The sequence below is a fragment of the Vigna umbellata genome, chromosome 10, assembly GCF_029865625.1.
Source record: "Vigna umbellata cultivar VRB3 chromosome 10, Vumbellata_1.0, whole genome shotgun sequence".
In the NCBI taxonomy this organism is placed as follows: domain Eukaryota; kingdom Viridiplantae; phylum Streptophyta; class Magnoliopsida; order Fabales; family Fabaceae; genus Vigna; species Vigna umbellata.
The window spans coordinates 20,947,585-20,970,888 of record NC_142174.1 but is presented as its reverse complement, the minus strand read 5'-3'; the positions used below and the strand labels follow the sequence as shown (position 1 = coordinate 20,970,888).

The following is a 23,304-nucleotide window of genomic DNA, read 5'->3' as shown; positions in this document are numbered from 1 at the left end:
TTAGGATTACAATAGGTAACTTTATGTAAGAAAAAATAGAAAAATAAATAATATATAGAGAAATTTTCATATATATCAGTACAGTTAGGACTACTCTACAAAACATTAATTATTAACTATTCTTTTATTAAAAAAGAACATAATAAAATAACACTTTCGTAAAAGAGAAAAAAACATGCAGAAAGAATATAACTTTTTATTTGTTAGAGGAGAATGTGGACAGGGAAACTAAACACGTGAAACATAGAGAAAGAGATAGGTCATGTAAAATCTTTTTTCTCGTGAAGGAAACATAAAAAAAAGAAGTTATATATGTTTTTATAACGGTAAACATCAAATGTTTGAAGACAGAACAGTAGAAGATAGAAGATCATACTTTTAGTTTTAATCATAAATAATTTAAGAAAAAGTATAATTAGATTATCATTAATTAAATATTTTTTTCAAAATTTATAAATATAAATTTAACATAAAAAAAAAAATGATTGTATTTAATATATACTTAATATTTAAATTATTAAATTCTAACGGACTTTAGTATTAGAAACATTTCCTGTAAGTGTGCTCCAAATCAGATTGGACAAATAACTACAAATATTGATAGTAAAAAACATTTGGATACTTTAAACTCTGATATTATCTGTGGAAGTTCACTTTGATCCTCCGTCCCAAACAGTTTCTTATTTTAAAAAATATACTTTTTTACATAATATAAAACAAAATACGTTAACTGTACAACTTATTCAAATAATATAACATATATATATATAAATTAAAATACCAAAGAAATATGATTAAAATGTTAGTATATTATAGTATGAAGTAGTTTAATTTCAACTTATTTTCTTTGTTATTTTCTTTTCTATTGTGACTATTTTATAAAGTAAAATTTAAGGTAATGATATATAGATATCCAACTTTTTATTCAACACATTTTTATTACCAGTAAAAATATATTTTTATTTTAAAATAAAAATAATTTAAGATGAATTAATTAAAAGAATATAAATATTAAATTTTTATTAAGTATTGAAAAGGATCAAATAAATATGATGAGTTATGCATGTAAAGTTTTTCAAATATTTATCCCTTATACTGCAGTCGTATTTATGTTAGTTTTATGTTCTCTTTCTTATGCTAGTTTTAGAGTTTTTTTAATTAAATTTTAAGTTTATTATAAATTTGAAAATTTTTAATTAAGTTTCTCTAAAATTTTTGTAGTTTATTGAATTTTTAAAAATTTAAAATTCTTCAATTGAGTTTCTCCGATTAAATTTTTCTGGTAATTAAGTAATGTAACTAAGTTTTGCTTTTATCCTACGTAATTTTATAATATTGTAATTTTATAAAATTATAAAAATATAAATATGAAATTATATGTAATGAAAACTAAGATGACAGAATAATAAAATAATCATGTTATCCAAGTTAACAATAAAATTTAAGAATAGGATGACCAAATTAAAATAATGTAACAATAAGAATTCAATTTAAAATTTTAAAGTTTTTAGAATTTAATAAAATCCAAAAAATTTAATATAATAATTCAATTAAAAGTTTTTAAGTCTATTATATAGTTCAAATTTAATTAAACTTTTTTTTTCATATGTAAATCTTCTTCTCTTCTTTGTAACACACTTTTACTCCATGCCAATAATATTTCCTCCTTTTGTTCTTTGCTTTGATACTATGTAATATTCTTGCCTCCCATTAAAAGCAACACCACATGTTTTTGTATATATATATATATATATATATATATATATATATATATATATGTGAAGCAAAGCAAGACAAGACAAAACCTTGTAATGGAATGTATTGGTGTTGCATCCCGTGGAATAGTTCATGAAGTGCTCACAAGATATAACTATCAGCAATGGGAAACTCTAATGAAAAGCTATCTGAGGGGGGAAAATTTGTGGGAAGTTGTGGGTTATGCTTCGACACCCATTGATGCACAAAGAGACGCAAAGGCTCTGCATATTATTCAACTATCATGTGCACCAATAATTTTCGAACAAATTAAACACCTCCAAACCGCCCACGAAGCTTGGAATCACTTGGCCGAAGTTTACAGATCTGAGTTTAAAGTCCAACCGCATATTCGACACGGTAAGTGTTTAGATGCATCTTCAAATTTTCTTTATATAAATTATATATTTACACGTAATACTAACTCAAATATTTATTTATGTTTTAATGTGAATTGGACGCACATATAGGTGTTGTATCTGACAACGTTAGTGAGCACAAAGATTTATACAAGTTTGTGAAAAACGGTGATTGGGAAGGTACGAGCTCATACTTGAGGGATCAACCGAATGCCATATTTTGGGCTCCGCCTTCAGGTAGGACGGTTCTTCATGTTGCAACAATAGAAGGACATATCACAATTGTGGCTGGGTTAGTGTACCTAGGTAAGAAGCAATTAGTAGAAATGAAGGATGAGGATGGTAATACTGCTCTTGCTCTTGCTGCTATTTATGGAGACATTGATATAGCAAAGTTCTTTATAAATGCGCAAGGTGGTGAAAACCTACTTGCTATAGAGAACAAAGAGGGTGAGATCCCTCTTCTTCTGGCCGCTAATTCAGGACGCAAAAGAATGACTCGTTACCTTTACTTTAGAACTTCTTCCGATGTCATTGTTGAGCAGTCTCAATGCAATCGAGTTTTGCTTCTGGAACGATGCATCCAAGCGCATATATTTGGTAAGCAAATCAACCACAATACATCCATATACACTGCTTCCCTCGTTTTCTTCTCAAATCAATGCTCTTTTGATGTACCTTATATATATATACATATACATATATACATATATACATATATACATATATATATATATATATATATATATATATATATATATATATATATATATATATTGGAATACTAGTTTGCAGTTGGTAGCATGTTTAAGAAAAAAGAAGTTAATTCTGAAATGGTTGCATGGTTTGAACTCGCAGATGTAGCTTTGATATTGCTTAAATCTTACGGGGAACTGCCCATTCAATCCTTACGCGTCTTGCAAGAATTGGCTCGAATGCCTTCTGCATATTCACAGGCCAGCCGTTGGCAGACAATAGTTTACAGTTTGAAAACTGGTAAGATTTTCCTCTTTTTTATCTATTGCTTTCTTTTTGCTCTTGCATTAATTAGCCACTCAATTATGTTTTTTTTGTTTGGAAGAAAAGATTCAATCCATAGAAAATTTACTTTTCATAATCTCTTTAATAACTGATGAAACATTATTTATCAATAAATTAGAATGGTGTATTTAAAAATGAAAAATTATAATTGAATAGTATTCTAACTCAGTATGCAAATATGTATGTAATACATAAGCTAAAATACTTGTAAAGGAGAAAGTAAAATAAAATTATGGTAGAGAAAACGTGTTTTCAAAATAGATGGAAAATAATAATAAAAAAAAGGTAAAGGGGTTATCTTCACTTACTTAAATGAGAGAAAGACATACATAAAATAAATGAGGTTTATCAGAAATTGATATCGTGATATACTTGCTTTATGTGTTGATAATATTCTTTAAAAAAAAATATTGAAATTGAACTTGAAGAATGAGATAAATAAATTAAGATTTCAAATAAATCCTTAAGCCCCTCTTAACTTGAATAGATTTGACGGAGAGTGATTGATGAATTTGAGGGGATTTGAAGGTAAATTTTTTGTTATTTATTTAAGTGAATTTTGGAGGTAAGTGAGAGTGGATTTAGAAGTAAAATTTGTGAGAATTAGTGTAGAATTTGATTTATGTGACAAATTAAAAAAATTTACTTTAAAATCCACTCTCACTTATCTCCAAAATACACTCAAATAAATAATAAAAATTTTACCTTAAAATCCTCTCACATCACTCAATTACTCTCTCCCAAATCTATTCAAGTGAACAAGGGCTAAAAAAAACGGAGGAAACATATGGTTAAAGAATAGTTTATAAGAACAACAACGCTTAACTATTAAGTGATAAAATAGCAATATAAAATTGACCTAAACATGTTATATTAACATCATAATAACACATTCAGATAAAAAAACAACTGAAATAAAAACGAAAGAATAATGTGCATACTTCCAGCCATTGTAGCTTTAAAATCCAAACACAACTTTGTTTTCTAAACTTTAACTCACTCAAACTCAATGGTGTGTTTTCTAAATAGAGGAGTAGGCTTAATGATCAAAGTTGAGTAACTCATTTCCTTATATAAAATCTGGCCATCACATGATTCAAAAATAAATACGTGGAAATAAAATTAGTAATTGCTTCATAACCTCTATGCAGTTAAAAAGATAAAAATAACGGCTTAATGAACCACTTTATGTTCCTTAAAAATAGGAACTGAAAGGTATAATATTTAACATATTGCTAACATTCTCACACTTGGTCCATTTACCCAATTATTAACCACAACAAGTGACAAAATATATGAGTCATGGCGATAGGTCCTCTAATAGTGAGTGTTATCTTCCATGTACCACAATATATTTCTCTCAACATTAGCTCTCAACTTAAAATTCTTTGGTGGCATGCTTTTAGTTAAAGGATCAACAATCATCAACTCAGTGCTAATGTGTTCAATGACCACTTTCTTTTCCTTAACATGTTCTCTGATGGCTAAGTATTTGATGTCAATGTGCTTACTTTGACATTTACTTTTATTGTTCTTAGCCATAAACACCGCAACAAAGTTGTCACAATTCAACTTTAATGGCCTAAAAATAGAATCTACAACTCTAAGCCCAAAAATGAAACTCTTTAACAATACACCATGCGAGGTAGTCTCAAAAAAGGAAACGAACTCAGCATCCATAGTAGAAGTAGTAGTTAAGGTCTGCTTGGCAGTTCTCCAAGATAAAAGCTTCATCGGCTAACATAAAAATATAACCAGCACTAGTAAAAAAGAAGGATTTTAACTCGCACATTTGACATTGGTTTAACCGAAGAAAAAAATGGCACGGTGACATTTTTGTAATTATCACAAACGTATATGCCTCGGTTCAAAAAGAACTAATGCCTAAAACTGGTGCGGTGTCATTTTGTAATTATCACAAACGTATATGCCTCGGTTCAAAAAGAACTGATGTCTAAAATTGGTGGCATTTCTGTAATTATCGCAAAAGTCTATTACCTAGGTTGTTTAAAGAACTGAGGCATAAAAGAGCTTAAATATTTATCTTTTATTTTTTATTTTTTTGAGAGGGTTTAGGCATCAGTTCTTTATAGAACCGAGGCTGTAGACCCTTATAGCCTGAGTTAAAAAATTAATCGAGATAATAACATGTGTTTAGGTTTAAATTTCACAAAAGACAGAAGTTGTGTCGCTCTCTCTTTTCTCCCATTTTCTTTCGTTGGCAAGATGGAGGTGCGGCGAAGACGCGATAGAGACGCGGCGGGGGCGCATGGGCGCGATGGTCATTCTCGTTCTTCTTCTTCTTCTCTCCGTTTTGATTCGCAGCAAAGGAGGAAGCTTCCTCCCGTCCTCTTTCTCTAATTTCGATTGGGATATTTTATGTTCGATTGAATCTCTGCAGGAGTGGTGGTATTTGATTGATTCTCTGTAGGTGGTGGTGAGAGCGCGTCGTTCTCGTTCTTTGTTCTTCACAGTTGGGAATCTTTGATGATGGGGGTGTGAGATGGAGTAGTGGGCGTTGATGGATTGCGGCCAAGGGCTAACAACTCACTTGGCGAATGGTGAAAAAAAAAGTAAATAAAAAATAAAAAACCCCTCTACTTCTTCGGTTGGATTTGAACCAAGGCAAAAACATACACCTGCAGCTTAGATTTGCTAGCTTTTATTTCCATGAACTCATTATTTTGAAGAACTTTAGTGCATTTAAAGTTTTAAATTCTTTGTAATTTCTAGGGAGAAACTACAAAGAATTTAAAATTAGTAATTGCTTCATAACCTCTATGCAGTTAAAAAGATAAAAATAACGGCTTAATGAACCACTTTATGTTCCTTAAAAATAGGAACTGAAAGGTATAATATTTAACATATTGCTAACATAAAGAAAAAAGGAACAGGGTTCAGTGACGGGTAGAAACCCTTTTTCTATCTTTATTAATTAATAAAGATGCAAACTTTAAAGACCCAATTATCCACCACAATAATTCAATAGAGAAAAACCCTTTTTCATTCCTTCATCAAGCAACAACACAATACAAAATGGTAGTAAGCCGAAAGGATCCCGAACAAGGACGAGTCGCTATAGAAATTGGTGAAGAAGCACAAGCCCAGAAAATAGTCTCTCATCAACAGGTTAATTTCATAATGCTACGGGAAATCCTACAGGTTTCGATGAGCAACCAGTTGTCACTGTAGGTCAAACACTAGACCTTCATGCTGGGAAGCCGACACAGAAGCGAAGAAGAAAAACTTTAAACGAAATGGTTCATCGTTGACCCGCGAATCTAATGATGATATGGTTAATTTTATTAGCTTTTAAAAGTTAAAATCTCCTTTTAACATTACAAGAAAATTATATTCATGTTTTACGTTAATTTGGTAATATGTGTTTGGATTAAATGATTCAAAAGAACAAAATTCATAAATCTAAAAAATCCAAACTAACAAAATTATGCAAGGCAGAGGATAAACATATGCTCTATTACCAAATGATAAAATAACAGTATAAAATAGACCTAACATGTTATATTAACATCATAATAAGACATTCAGATCAAAAACAGCGGAAGCAAAAACGATACCATTGCAGTTTTAAAATCCAAACAGAGCTTTGTTTTCTAAATCTTAACTCACTCAAATTTGATGATGTGTTTACTGAATAAAGAAATAAACTTAGTGATCAAAACTGAAAATAATTCATTTCCTTATACAAAATCTAGCCATCACAGATTAAAAATAAATGAGCTTTATGTAAAAACAAAATTAGTAACTGTTCTATAACTTTAAAAAGATAAAAATAATGACTTAATTACTGCTTTATGTTTGTTGAAAATAGAACCCAAAATGCTATAATATTTAAGCACAAAAGATATGCGACTACTTAAACTTCTTATTGTGGTTCTTTCAGGTACTTTAGTCGATTTGATTTTGACAATTATGCACATGTTTGAAAAGTTGGTGGGTAAGTATTGCTTTATCTCATTCATTCATCTTCTTGCGTTTATCACATATTTGCATAGGATCGCATACATGTAATAAACATGTATCTATAAGTAATTTAAACGAATTTAGACGCGTCTCTGTGTCCAAATTAGTCATTAGTTAATTAAAAACCAATTTTGACACTAATTCATATTAAAAATGACTTTAATAATTAATGTTTCTTTACCACTTTATAGTTTAATTCACCATTAAATTATAATTTTTATTTATAATAAAGACTATATTAAATATTAATAATTTTAAGTTTATATATTGGTATAAAAATTAATCACTGTAGTGATTAATTATTTTTTGTCTTTAAAACTGTTTACTATTTAAAGATTTTTTTTCTGTTGTAAAGTGCATTGTGTTTAATCTTTATAAAATGAATAAATTTTGGTTTTAATTTAGTAAAATATTTCTTAATCTTAATTTTTTCAAAATCTGAAATAATTATTTTCTATCTTAAAATTTATTTTAAAGTACACAAATAATATTTATTTTAAAGATTTACAATTGTTTTTAAAGAAACCACCTTGTTACATTTTATCATGGCCATTAAAAGGTGCTACTTGCTATTGTTAGGTCACATTTGACTAATATGTATGTTGATAAGACATGCTACATAACAATATTCTAAAAAAAATTAACTGTTTGAAAATGAAAGTCTGATGCTTTGTTTTATGAGGTATAAACTTAAAATTGGATAATTTTATAAGAAATAAAAATATTTAAATCATTAGTTATTTCATGATGCTGTGTTCATCAACCAAACAATTTTGAATTTAGATTTAGAGACACCAGTACATTTAAAGGAAACGGCACCGGTTAAATTCGCTAATAGGCACCGGTTTTTGAACCGAAGCATATTCAGACGAGGTAAAAAGTGATCAACTTTATGCCTCGGTTCTGGAACGAGACAAAAAACGCTACGATTCGGCCTCGGTTATCAGATAACCGAGATTGTTCTTGTCCTTCAACTGCCTCGGTTGGAGGCTAAACCGAGGCAGTAGGGTCTTTTTTTTATTTTTTTTTTTGGTTATGCATTACCAGTAGGGTTTTTGAACAAGGAGAGAACTCAAGGAGAGAACTCAGATTAAGCAAAACCCTCACCCCTTTTTGTAGATCTGAACACATTTGCTTGCACATTAACACAGAAAAGTTAATACAGGCAACATCTCTGACCCTAATTTTACCCCAATCTCAGATTCAAAGAAGCAAGTAAAACAAAATCTCAGATTCGAAAAACCCTAATCTGACCCTAATTTTACCCAATCTGACCCTAATCTCAGATTCACACCACCACCATCAACATCAGAAAAACCCTAATCTAACCACCACCTCCACCACTATCACCGCCGCCACCATTGACGCACCACCACCGCTGCTCTTCCCTCCAGAGGCGACACACTCGCAGGAGATTTTGGAGACCGAGAGAGCGACGGAGCGAGCCAGCGAGAGAGTGACGGAGCGAGACCGAGGGGGGAGAGGCGCGAGAGCGAGGGAGGCGAGGTGAGGGGAGGGAGGCGCGAGAGCGAGGGAGGCGAGGCGAGGGGAGGGAGGCGCGAGAGCGAGGGACGCGAGGTGAGGGGAGGGAGGCGCGAGAGCAGGGAGGCGAGGTGAGGGGAGGGAGGCGCGAGAGCAGGGAGGCGAGGTGAGGGGAGGGAGGCGCGAGAGCGAGAGGGAGGCGAGGTGAGGGGAGGGAGGCGCGAGAGCGAGAGGGAGGCGAGGTGAGGGGAGGGAGGCGCGAGAGCGAGAGGGAGGCGAGGTGAGGGGAGGGAGGCGGGAGAGCGAGAGGGAGGCGAGGTGAGGGGGAGGCGCGAGAGCGTGGGAAGTGAGAGTGAGGGTAGGTTTTCGTTCAGGGGAAAATATTTGGGGAAATAAGAGGGTTATATGCCTCGGTCCTTCTGGCCCGAGGCAGTAGAGGCTGATACGCCTCGGTCCCTCCTACCAACCGATGCAGTATACCTCTTTTTGGCACCGGTTTTTTTTAACCGTGTCAGAAACCACTAATTAGGCACCGGTTGCCTTCACAACCGAAGTAGTAACCCTTTTTGGCACCGGTCAAGTCTGAACCGAGGCCTATAAGGTCTCGTTAATTACAAAACTGCCACCGTGTCTGAATAGACAGCGGTTTGGTGTAAACCGAGGCCTATTCTGCGAGTTTAAAAGCCCATTTTGTACTAGTGAGACTAATATATAGTAATATACACAATTTAACTTATGAGTGTAACCAAGGTTTATTCAACATACCAAGTTGAATATTTGGTTGAATTGATTTAATTTAGTGCGTCTAATTAAAATTAAATTGAGTTAAACTGGTTGAGTCATCTAATTTAATTTCAAAATAAACATATAAAATAAACACGCATGCCCAATTTCATATCTTGCATGCATTTTGGATCACATTTAGTAAACTTGATTTTTTCTAATTATTTATTTGATTAACTAACTTCAATCAAATATAGGTTTGAAATAATATTTTGTAAGTTGTAAAATAAATTTATAAGCATTAAATTTGATCGAAGTTTATAAAATAAAATATAATTAATTTATGTGGATATGGATTTTAAATAATGTTTGTTAAGAATTAAAGATGTGACGATATTTTTTTATTGTTTGATTTGAATTTCAAATCAAGTTGATTAGCATATTAAACTCTCAAAAAAATAGAAAGAAATGTAACAATAGATTTAAAATTACATTTGAGTCTTTATTTCATAGGTGGATTTTGATTCTTTCTGAAACCAAAATTACATTTGAGTCTTTATTTCAAAGGTGGATTTTGATTCTTTCTAAAACCAAGTCTTATTTTTCTGACTCATTTAATAGGAATTTTTTAAAAAATTCCACCTCCCAAGGCCCGTATAAAATGGATTGGAACAAGTTTAGAACAAGGTTAATCTCTAAAACTAATTTTTTTTTTATTTTTAATGTATTTTCAATTATTCCTTACATTTGTTTTTGCAATATCTATCCAACAAATTTCAAATTTTAGAAGATATTTTATTAATATTTTTTATTTAAATATAAATATTGATTTTTATAAAAAGTTATTCAAAATAGTTAAAAATATAATATATGTTGAGTTTGTTTAAACTTAAAAATAAAATAATTTTGAAAAAAAATATTGTTCAAAATAAGTTATTTTTATAAGTTCAGAAATTACTTATATTTAGATATAATTTTAAAAGCATATTTTCTTTTAATTCTTTTGTACTTTAAAAGTTTTTATGAATTTATTTTGATAAACTATTTAAAATAGATTAATATAAATAATTTTTCATCTTAATTTTAGTTTTGATATCTAAAATATAATAACCATATTTTAGTTTAAAAGTAAATTGTAAAAAAATCAAATAAGTTAATATAATATAAACATTTTTGTCATTAATAAAATTAAATAAAAATACACATAATTTTGTAAAATTAAAACAAATAAAAAACTAAATGTTAATACAATTGTATAATTTGACTCCATGATGATTAAGTTACAACATCATGTTCGGATTTAACGCCGTTTGTTCGGATTTAACGGAAGGGATTTCATTGATGCAAATTTTATTAAGTGAGGACGTAATTGACACATTTTTTAAAGGATGAACTAATTTGACATTTTCGTACGAAATTGGGGACAAATTAGGATATTAAGCCTTAAAAGAAAAACTAATGAGATATGCAGCCAATATTTGATCTTTTGAGGTTTTTTAATAAATTTTATTTTTATCCTATGGACATTTTTTTATTCCAAGTCAGTCATTTAGACTAAGATCAAAAATTAATTCTGAAATTGTTTGTTGGTTGAAATGATCAAATTTCTAAATATCTTTTGTTAAGTAAAACCAAACCATAAATAATTTTGATTTCCCTCCCATTGTTTCAGAATCGACAATTATGGATTCATGTGGACTGGAACCCAATAATAGAGAGAGTGTATTTGGACACAAGAATGAATTTCTACAAATCTTAAGGTATTATAAAGATAATGTTGCGAAGTTGAATAGTGCAGAACTCAGGAAAGGTTCGGTGTATGATGCCATGTTGGAAGCAGCAAAGCATGGAAATGTTGAGTTCATAAATGATATGAGGGAGGCTAACCATGATCTCTTATGGGCAATGGACAATCATGGAAGAGACATATTTTCGTATGCCATTCTTCATCGCAAACACACTGTGTTCCAACTTATGCATTATCTCTGTGGAAATAAGGATATAATTAACTATTCAACAGACAAGTTTGGCAATAACCTATTGCACTTGGCGGCACACTTAGGACCTTTGTCTGATCTGAATCGCAGACCCGGTGCTGCTCTACAAATGCAAAGAGAAATTCAATGGTTTGAGGTACATTAATCTTCATTAGTTTTCTCTCTCTCTAGTGCAATATATAGTCCATGCTTGCATTAACGTGGATGAAATGAGTGCAGGCGGTGGAGGAGCTTGTGCATGTCAAAAGCAGAGAAGCCAAAAATGATGATGGTAAGAAGCCTGAAGAGATATTTCTTGAAACACACAAGGAGCTGATGAAAGAAGGAGAAAAATGGGCAAAGGAAACAGCTGGGACATTTGCAATTGTGGGTGGTCTCGTTATAACTATCATGTTCGCTGCAGTCTTCACTGTCCCACCATCAAGAGACTGGAATACCGCTTCTGATAAAGAAAAAACGGTTTACTGTGTTTATTGTAGCTGATGTAATCTCTCTCTTGGCGTCTATCATTACAGTATTGATATACATTGACCTGCAAACATCGCGTTATGCTCCGACAGACTTCCTAAAAAGATTGCCCATCAAGATAATGTCAGGGCTTGGGTTCCTTTGCCTCTCTCTAGTGTCCATGATGATTGCCTTCTGTGCTGCGCTTGGAATAGTTCTACAAAAATCAAGCTTGTACAAGCACGTCTTTATAGGAGTCGTCATATTGACAGGCATTCCCTTCATTTTACTCGTACCCTCACAACTCAGACTCCTACTTCAGATTTTCCAATTTATATCATCAAATCCTATCACCGGTCACCAAAAGTCAACCTTCGTCGGAAGAATTTTTCGTAAGCTGTTGTCGTTACCTATCAAAGCATGCCGACTGTTGAAGATATAATTTAGATTTAAATTATTGTTGTACTTAATTAGGAATAAGTTTTAAATATTTAAAGTTGTTTTATGTTTTAAGTTGTTTTATGTTTTTATATTATTTCCTATTTAAATATAAACATTTTAATATTGCTTATAAAGTATGTATATCTGAGAAGAAAAAATATGAATGAAAGGATTGTATTTTATTCCCGATGAATTGTTTAACATGGTATCATATGTTTTTTAATTCCGGGAATATCTATCTTCATCTCCGCCCTGTTTCCAATCCCTAAATTCCCAATTTCGCCATGGCCAACCCATCCTTCAAAGCCCTCAATTCTTCTTCTGATGGTGACTCATCTCCCTCTCCTCAAGCTAATGTTGTGTATGAAGGTATTCTAGGTAAAACTCTTGCTTTCTCTGCTCACTCTAGGAATTCTACTTGGATAATTGATACTGGCGCATCAAATCATATGATTCATGATGCTTCTATGTTACAACATTGTTTCCCATGCAGTAAGTCCATCATAACCACTGCTAATGGTGGTTCTGCCTCCATTACTGGTTAGGGTACCATTACTCTATCAAAACTCTCACTCTTCATTCAGTTCTTGTCGTTCCTTCTCTTGATTTCAATCTTTTATCTGTTAGTCAACTTACATCACAACTTAACTGCAGTGTGATTTTTTGGCCCACATTTTGTGTTTTTCAGGACGTCCAGACCAAGGTGATTCTTGGCTATGGTGTTAGACGTGGTAATCTTTACTTCTTAGATGCCTTTGAGGGTGGTACTGACTTGCATTGCAGAGCATCTACTACTAACACTCCAGATTCTTCTCATTCTGCTGCTTGGCTTTGGCATAAAAGACTCGGACACCTTTCCTTTGGTTATCTACAAAAATTATTTCCCCATTTATTTTCAAATTGTCATTCCTCTAAATTTCAATGTTCTACTTGTGAAATGGCTAAAAGCCATCGCATTCCCTTTTACCCCAGTATGAATAAAAGTTGTATTCCCTTTCAAGTCATTCATTCTGACATTTGGGGCCCAGCTAAAGTCCCTTCGTTTTCTCATTCTTATTATTATGTCTCCTTTATTGATGAGTGTATTAGAATGATGTGGGTCTCTTTGCTTAAACATAAAAATGACGTCTTCCATGTTTTTCAAAAATTTCACCGTATGGTTCAAACACAATTTAATACTTCCATACAAATTTTTCAATCTGATAATGGCCTCGAATATAAGAATGGATCCTTTTCTGAATTCTTCACCTCTAATGGAATAAAACATCAAACTTCTTGTACATATACACCTCAACAAAATGGACTTGTTGAGAGAAAAAATAGACAATTGTTGGAGGTTGTACGGGCTTCATTATTTGGCATGAATGTCCCTTCCCATTATTGGGGTGAGGCTGTCCTCTCTGCGGCCTATCTTATAAATCGAACTCCTTCTAGTGTTTTAGGTTTTCTCACCCCTCAAAAGAAGCTTGAAACTTTCTTTTCTATTCCACATGTCATGAATATTGAACCTCGAGTTTTTGGTTGCACTGCCTATGTTCATGTTCCAAAAAATTACGTGGTAAACTTGATCCTTGTGCTAAAAAATGTATCTTTGTCGGCTATTCTGACGTCCAAAAAGGATATCGTTGCTTTGACCCTCAAACTCACAAAATGCATGTAACACTTGAAGTATCCTTTAGGGAGTCTGAACCTTTCTATTCAGGGGGAGTCACCTCTTCTTCTTCTCAGGGGGAGATTCGTCATATTGGAGAAGAATAATTATGCTTACCTTTACCTGTGACTCCTACTCCAACATCTTCTCTTATTATGGACTCTCCACCAAATCAAAATCCTTCTCCTGAAGTCTCCACCAGTCTTCCAGGTACAGATCTTCTCAATGCAAGTCATTCTTCACAAAATGAGGCACCAAGTCTACCTTACATACAAGAATCACCTGATGTGGACAGTTCTGAAACACATCCCGAACCTACTACTGAGGTAACTTCTGTCCCTATTGAAAACTCTTCCATCCTGATAATAGTTGAAAAACTGTTATTTTCATGCTTAAAATTGACACTAAAAGCAATCTTTATACTTAGAAACTAGCTTGAAATCATGCTTTTATTCATATTTTCAGAAATAAGAGAGCTGGACAGGTTTATGCTTGATTTTAGTGTTTTTGTGCAGGTTTTAAGGTGAATTTGGTGAAAGAAGTGAAGAAGGAGAGAGATGGAATCAGAAAAGACATCAAAAAGTGCAAAAGGAGAAGCCGCAACTGCCGCTCAGCGGCAGTTTACCGCTGAGCGGCACTCAAGAGATCACGGTGGATCCGCTGAGGGGCAAAATGGCCGTTGAGGGGAAGAAACTACTCATGCACTTACCGCTGAGCGGCACACTTATGGGCTTGGGCCTAAATTTTCTGTAATTTTAGAATAGTATATAAGCTTTAGGACGTCCTAGGGTTTGTATCTTTGGCAGAAACGAAGCAAACACTCTCTCTTCCACCCCTTTGAAGGAGGATCTTGGATGCTCAGGCTACCTCTTCACCTTTCTAGGGTTTTATCCTTCATTCTTTCATTATTGTTCATCTAGGTTCACCATGAATATGGTGAACTAAACCTCGTATGTTTGTTGGGGAATCAATGTAATCTTTTGAAGCTCTCATATATGGAATTTGTGCTTACATCTTAATCTAAGACCTATGCTTTGTTTCATCATTAGTTAGGGTTTTTCCTCTTTGCTCAATGCTTGCTTTGTTTAACTCATTCAATGCATGATTATTGGTTTTGTCGATACGGCAGCGTACGGGGAAGTCTAGATCCGGGGAATTATTCCCAATAGTATATTGGTTGTCGTTAAGCTCCTGTGCTAAAAGAACTAATTATTAGGAATGCTAGGAATCGTATGAACTCGTAATTAAGGATAGGCCTTCTTGACAAGGTAATTTAGAGAGTGACATTAACAATGATGAATTGAATGTTGAATTCCTAAAATATATGAGAGTGGAAAAGATGAAGTTGATCCCCAACAACATATTCATTCATATATTTCATTGAAAGTGCTTGTATTTTGTTTTGCCATTGATCAACCTCATGCATACATGTTTATTTTCGTCTTTTGCATAGTAAACTCCAATTATTTCGTTCTTAAGTCTTAGCTAATCAACGAACCACACAACTAAACTAGGCCGTGAGTCCTTTGGGAGAACGATACTTGGTCTTACCGAGTTTATTACTTGAAACGATTCGGTCATACTTGCCGATTGTTCAACAAGTTTGTGACATCATATTTTGGTGATCATAAATTTGTCATCAAGTTTTTGGCGCCGTTGCCGGGGACTCTTGGTTTAACTGGTTAATTTGTGTGATTATTGATTATCTTTGACTTTAATTTTGAATTTCTGTTTTTATTTTTTCGGTTTTTATTTTATTTTATTTTATTTTATTTTATTCTCTGAATCTTATATCTTCTCCTATATCTTTTTGTGCTAACCAAATATTCTAGGGTTTTGTTTTCTTGTGTATGCAGGAGGCAATTCGAACTAGGAGCAAGATAACTGCAGAACCTCTTCTTGAAGGTTTAGACGAGAGTAGACGGAGGAGAAGAATCCGAACATCTAGAGAACTTTTGCCTCGTCCGGAAACTCTGTTGCAACCATCACCACAAGGTTCTGATCATAGCACAGAAAATATGGAGAACAACAACATCAGAAGAACTCTTGCTGATTATACCAATATAGCTGGACCTCAGCACTTTAACAGTATAGCTAGACCTAGAGTCAATGCAGCTAATATGGAGGTCAAACCAGCGTTGATCCAACTGGTGAAAAGCAACCAATTCAATGGGTTATCTCATGAAAGCCCATATGAGCACCTCACTACATTCAATGAGATTTGCAATACAGTGAAGATTAATGGGGTGCCAGATGAAGCGATCAAACTTAGCTTGTTTCCTTTCTCATTGGGAGGCAATGCTAAGCTTTGGTTGAATTCTTTCCCAGAAGGAAGTTTCACAGAGTGGGAAGCAGTGGTAACAAAGTTTTTAAACAAGTACTTCCCACAATCAAAGGTGACAAAAGGCAAGTAAGAGATTTCTTCATTTAGGCAAGGCATGGAAGAATCACTGGGGCATGCATGGGACAGATACAAAAGCTTGCTAAGAAAAACACCCATGCATGGATTCAAAGAAGAGGAAGTAGTCCTAACCTTCCTTGGAGGTCTTGGTTCACAAACCAAGATGATGCTTAATGCCTCAGCAGGAGGAAACATTAAATGGAAAACTCCAGAGGAAGCAATAGAAATTATTGAAAATATGGCTACTAGTGACAACGAACTCAATATGGGAAGAGGATATATGAATCAGAAGGAGTTGTTGCAATCAAATGATGCTTTGCTTATTCAAAATAGAATTATTTCTCAATAGCTGGAAGAAGTAATTATGAAGCTTTCTTAAATACCACAAGAAATACAACAGGTCTCAATGGTTCAAGGGCAACAACAAAAATGGCAAATGCAATCTACTCCATCTAAGAAGACAACAAAACTTGAAGAGACTTTCCAAAGATTCTTGAAGACGAATGCATCTTATTGTCAAAATGTGGATGCTGCATTTAAAAATATGGAGAGCTATGTTGAGCGAATAGTTGATAAGATGAAACATGAAAATCTCAGAAAGGAGTGTAAAACTGTTGTGACCAGAAGTGGTAGAGTGTTAGAGGAGAGAAGAAAAGAAAGAGAGGAGAAAAAAAAATGAGAGTGAGAGTGAAAAAGAAACATGTGAGTGGAAAGAAAGAGTTGAGAGAGAGAAAAAGAAAAAAGAAGAAGACGAAAGGAGAGAAAAAAAAGAGAGAGAAGAGAGGGAGGAGAGACAAAACGAAAAAAAGGGTGAAAAGCCACTTCCTTATCCAAAGAGTTATTCAAGGAAGGAGAAAGAAAAGCAGTTGGAAAGATTCATGGAGTTGTTTAAGAAGCTGGAGATCACTATACCATTCTCTGAAGCATTGCAACAGATGCCAACATATGCAAAGTTTTTGAAGGAACTTCTTACAAAGAAAAACAAGTACATTGAAAAGGAAACTATCAATGTACAGGGTAACTACAGTGCAATCATACAAAAACTACCTCCTAAACTTAAAGATCCAGAAAGCTTCACTATTCCATGCACCGTAGGAGATTTGAAAGTTGGAAGAGCATTGATTGATTTGGGAGCTAGCATTAATTTAATGCCGCTATCCATGTGTAGAACAATTCAGGGTTTGGAAATCAAACCAACCAGAATGGCTCTTCAACTGGCGGACAGGTCTCTTAAATATCCATATGGAGTGGTTGAAGATGTTCTAGTGAAGGTTGATAAATTCATATTCCCAGTGGATTTTATTGTGATGGAGATGGAAGGGAATAGTGATGTTCCTCTTATTCTTGGGAGACCTTTTATGAAGACTGCTAGAGTTTTAATTGATGTAGAGAATGGTAAGCTTAAATTGAGAGTTGATGATGAAGAAGTCACTTTTGACGTATCCAAGGCCGTGACATATCCAAATGATGACAAAGCATGTTTTCAATTTGATGAATTGGATGAAGTTTGTATGGTGCAAGAAAAGATGGTGCGAAATATTTCTCCACTAGAGAAAACTCTCATTGATGCATGTGAAGATTTAGATGAAGAAGAAGAGAAATTGATTGATGAATGTCTGATGGACTTGGAAACATTGAAAAAGAGTCCAGAGGAAGATCCAATATTCGAAATAATTGATAAGGAAGAAGAAGTCAAAGCAGAGAAGCCAGAATTAAAAAGATTGCCATCACATCTGAAATATGTTTTTCTAGAAAAAGATGAAACAAAGCCAGTCATCATTAATAACTCATTATCTCTACAAGAAGAAGAACAGTTGATAGAAATTTTGAAAGCTAACAAGGAAGCAATTGGGTGGTCAATATCAGATCTTAAAGGTATTAGCCCAACTTATTGCATGCACAAGATTTTTATGGAAGAAAATTATAAACTAAGTGCTCAACCACAGAGAAGGTTAAATCCTGTTATGAAGGAGGCGGTTAGAAAAGAAGTATTGAAACTGCTAGAAGCTGGTATCATCTATCCAATCTCTGATAGTGAATGGGTGAGTCCAGTACAGGTGGTTCCAAAGAAAGGTGGGATGACAGTAATTTATAATGATAAGAATGAACTCATTCCTACTAGGATAGTTATTGGCTGGCGTATGTGCATTGACTACAGGAAGCTAAATAAAGCCACTAGGAAAGATCATTTTCTTCTTCCTTTCATGGATCAGATGTTAGAAAGGTTATCAGGTCAGGCTTTCTATTGTTTTCTAGATGGATATTCTGGATACAATCAAATTGTGGTAGATCCAAAAGATCAGGAGAAGACGACCTTTACTTGTCCTTTTGGTATCATTGCATATAGAAAGATGCCATTTGGATTGTGTAATGCCCCAACTACATTTCAAAGGTGTATGCAGGCAATTTTTGCAGATCTCTTGGAAAAATGCATTGAAGTATTCATGGATGATTTCTTAGTTTTTGGAAATTCTTTCCAAAGATGTTTGGCTAATCTGAACATTGTTCTCAAAAGATGTGTTCAGACAAATCTTGTTCTTAACTGGGAGAAATTTCATTTCATGGTAACTGAAGGAATTGTACTGGGGCATAAAATCTCTGCTAAAGGAATTGAGGTAGATAAAGCTAAAGTAGAAGTCATTGAGAAGCTGCCTCCACCAACAAATGTAAGGGGGATTAGGAGTTTTCTTGGTCATGCTGGGTTCTATAGAAGATTCATCAAAGATTTCTCAAAAATTGCTAAACCATTGAGTAATCTTTTGATGAAGGATACTCCTTTTGTGATGAATGAAGATTGTTTGAAAGCTTTGGACACATTGAAGAATAAACTAGTGTCCGCTCCAGTAATTGTAGCGCCAGATTGGAATCAGAATTTTGAATTAATGTGTGATGCAAGTGATTATGCCATAGGAGTTGTCCTTGGCCAGAGAAAAGAACAAAAGTTTCACCCAATTTATTATGCTAGCAAAGTTCTGAATGATGCTCAATTGAATTATGCTACCACAGAAAAAGAATTCCTGGCTATTGTGTATGCTTTAGAGAAATTTAGACCTTATCTCATTGGGTCTAAGGGGATTGTCTATACAGATCATGCAGCTATCAAATATTTGTTGACAAAGTCAGATTCTAAGCCACGTCTGATTAGATGGGTACTACTGTTCCAAGAATTTGATGTAGAAATCCGTGATAAGAAAGGAAGTGAGAACTTGATTGGTGATCATTTGTCACGGTTAGTCAACAATGAAGTCACTAGCAAGGAATCCGAAATCTGGGAATCTTTCTCAGATGAAACACTCATGTATATTCAGCAGAGGCCCTGGTTTGCTGATATGGCTAATTTCAAAGCTGCAAGGGTCATGCCAGAAGACTTAACTTGGTAACAAAGAAGGAAATTTTTGCATGATGCCAAGCAGTTTGTTTGGGATGATCCTTATTTATTCAAGATTGGAGCAGATAATCTTCTGAGGAGATGTGTGACAAATGAAGAAGCAGAAGGAATTCTCTGGCATTGTCATGATTCACCTTATGAAGGACATTTTAATGGAGAAAGAACAGCAGCAAAAGTCCTTCAATCAGGGTTTTATTGGCCAACTTTGTTTAAAGATGCCCATAATCATGCTAGAAATTGTGATAAATGTCAAAGAGCAGGGACGATCACTAAACTTCATGAGATGCCATTACAAGGCATTTTAGAGGTTGAGGTTTTTGATTGCTGGGGTATTGACTTTGTTGGACCCTTCCCTCCATCTTTCAACAATGAATATATTCTGGTAGCAGTGGATTATGTGAGTAAATGGGTGGAAGCATTAGCTTGTCCTAAAAATGATGCTAGCACGGTAATTAAATTCTTGAAGAGGCAGATATTCTCACGTTTTGGCACTCCAAGAGTGTTGATTAGTGATGGAGGATCTCATTTTTGCAATTATCAGCTAGAGAACGTACTCAAACACTATGGAGTGAAACATAAGGTAGCTGCACCTTATAATCCACAAACCAATGGACAAGCTGAGGTGTCTAACAGGGAGATAAAAAGGATCCTGGAAAAAACAGTGACTTCATCAAGAAAGGATTGGTCCCTCAAATTGGATGATGCTCTTTGGGCTTATAGGACAGCAATGAAGACGTCTATGGGATTATCACCATTTCAATTAGTCTATGGGAAAGCATGCCATTTGCTAGTAGAATTGGAGCATAGAGCGTTATGGGCTTTGAAATTCTTGAATTTTGATCCTTATGAAACTCAATGCACACGCAGAAGGCAGACTTTGGAGCTTGAAGAAATGCGATTACACGCATATGATTCATCCAAGGCTTACAAAGATAAGATCAAATTTTATCATGACAGAAAGTTGGTGAATAGAGTTTTCAATCCAGGACAACAGGTACTATTGTTCAATTCAAGATTGAAGATATTTCTTGTGAAGCTGAAGTCAAAATGGTCAGGACCATTTGTGATAAAAGAAGTGCATCCGCATGGAGCAATTGAAATATTTAATCCAGCTGCTGATGATCCACAGAGAAGTTGGGTGGTGAATGGTAAACGTCTCAAGCCCTATCTAGGGGGAAAGGTGCAACAATTTGCCACAATGATGTTGTTGGTTGATCCTTGAAAGTTTGGGTCAGGCTCGTGACGTTAAACAAGCGCTTACTGGGAGGCAACCCAGTGTTCTGTATGTATTTTATGCTTTTAGATTAGGGTTTGATGTACTCTATTGGAAACTTATTTGTTATGATGGTTTGCTATTAACTGTGATTGTGTGATCAGTAATGTTGAATGATGCTTATTGATTGATTGATGTTGAGATGATGTGCACATTAAATGCTTATACAGGTGATTCACAAGCTTTGTGAACAAATGCAGGATATTATGATTGTGATTGTGAAATTAAGCAGGATGTGTATGTCAAATGTGAATGAGCTTATATGTGAGGTTTTGAGCTCCAGAGTTGTTATTGATTGAATGCTACTACTTTGGAAACATGAATGATTTTGCCCAGGTTTTCTATGATTGAATCAATTGCTTGTTTTGCATCATGTGATCAAGGCCGTTTGTTGGAACCCTTTTTATTGGCCAAATTCATAAAGTTAGCCCACTAAAAGAGAACACTTTGTGTTCTATCCTTTGAACCCTTAGCCTTGAACATAAATTGAAAACCCTTATTGAAAAATTGTACCTTGAGTTAAGTAGAAGATCTTGTGTGGTATTGTTAAATGTTCAAGTTTGGGATTGTTGGGAAAACATGAAAAAGGAAAAGCATTGAGCTAAGAGCTAAAAAGTAAGAATATGCAAAGAAAAAGATTAAGGATGATGTACTCTATTGGAAACCTGGTTTGTTATGATGGTTTGCTATTGACTGTGATTGTGTGATAAGTAATGCTTGATGATGCTTTGAGATTGATTGATGTGAAGATGTGCACATAAAATGCTTATACAGGTGATTCACAAGCTTTGTGAACAAATGCAAGATATTATGATTGTGATTGTGAGATTAAGCAGGATGTGTATGTCAAATGTGAATGAGCTTATATGTGAGGTTTTGAGCTCCAGACTTTTTATTGATTGAATGTTATTACTTTGAAAGCATGAATGATTTTGCCTAGGTTTTCTATGATTGAATCAATTGCTTGGTTTGCATCATGTGATCAAGGCCGTTTGTTGGAACCCTTTTTATTGGCCAAATTCATAAAGTTAGCCCACTAAAAGAGAACACTTTGTGTTCTATCCTTTGAACCCTTAGCCTTGAACATAAATTGAAAACCCTTGTTGAAAAGCTTTACCTTGAGTTAAGTAGAAAATCTTGTGTGGTATTGTTAAATGTTCAAGTTTGGGGTTGTTGGGAAAGCATGAAAAAGGAAAAGCATTGAGCTAAGAGCTAAGAATTAAGAATATGAATATGCAAAGAAAAAGAAAAAGAAAAGAAAAAGAAAAGCTCAATGCAAAAGAAAGTTGGGAAAAATAAGAATAATTGTGTTGTTATGATTCTCTTAACTCAAGGATTTTGTGATCTAGAAACATCAATTTTCTTGTTAGCCCAGCCACATTATAAGCCATTGAAAAGTCCTTGTGATGATGCATGCTTGTGAATGTTTTTGATTGTGGTAAAATGAAAGGCAAAGTTGATTCATGTGACATTGTGATAGTAGAGTGAATGAGTGAGTACCTCTTATACACTTGTGTGTGAGTGAAACACTTTACCTAGTGAGGAAATATTCCGTGAACACATCAACATCCATGCTTAATTGATTGATCATTCATAAAAAAATAACATTTGTTGGAATTTAAATGACTTTGTGAACACTAAAGCATGTGCACATCTTGATTGAACTCTTGGTCATAAGTTTGATTGAAGTTTTTACTTATCTTGAAAAAGAGGATTTTTGAATGAGTGAACCATCATATGAATTGGTTGAAGATTGAGTTACATCTTGTTTGCTTGAGGACAAGCAAAGTTCTAAGTTTGGGGTTGTGATAACAGTTGAAAAACTGTAATTTTCATGCTTAAAATTGACACTAAAAGCAACCTTTATACTTAGAAAATAGCTTGAAATCATGCTTTTATTCACTTTTTCAGAAATAAGAGAGCTGGACAGGTTTATGCTTGATTTCAGTGTTTTTGTGCAGGTTTTAAGATGAATTTGGTGAAAGAAGTGAAGAAGGAGAGAGATGGAATCAGAAAAGACATCAAAAAGTGCAAAAGGAGAAGCCGCAACTACCGTTGAGCGGCACTCAAGAGATCACGGTGGATCCGCTGAGGGGCAAAATGGCCGCTGAGGGGAAGAAACTACTCACGCACTTACCGCTGAGTCGTACTTTACCGCTGAGCGACACACTTATGGGCTTGGGCCTAAATTTTATGTAATTTTAGAATAGTATATAAGCTTTAGGATGTCCTAGGGTTTGTATCTTTGACAGAAACGAAGCAAACACTCTCTCTTCCAGCCCTTTGAAGGAGGATCTTGGATGCTCAGGCTACCTCTTCACCTTTCTAGGGTTTTATCCTTCATTCTTTCATTATTGTTCAT

At 34.1% G+C, this 23,304-nt stretch overlaps 1 pseudogene across 1 annotated transcript; it reads left to right on the top strand.

Moving 5' to 3' along the window:
* The first annotated feature begins 1,811 nt into the window (after window positions 1-1,811).
* LOC124838425 (uncharacterized) lies at window positions 1,812-12,418 on the top strand (annotated as a pseudogene). The gene is made up of 6 exons (XR_015782507.1): window positions 1,812-2,115; window positions 2,226-2,714; window positions 2,973-3,110; window positions 7,060-7,113; window positions 11,017-11,477; window positions 11,561-12,418. The product of XR_015782507.1 is annotated as an uncharacterized LOC124838425 (transcript).
* Window positions 12,419-23,304: the final 10,886 nt, after the last annotated feature.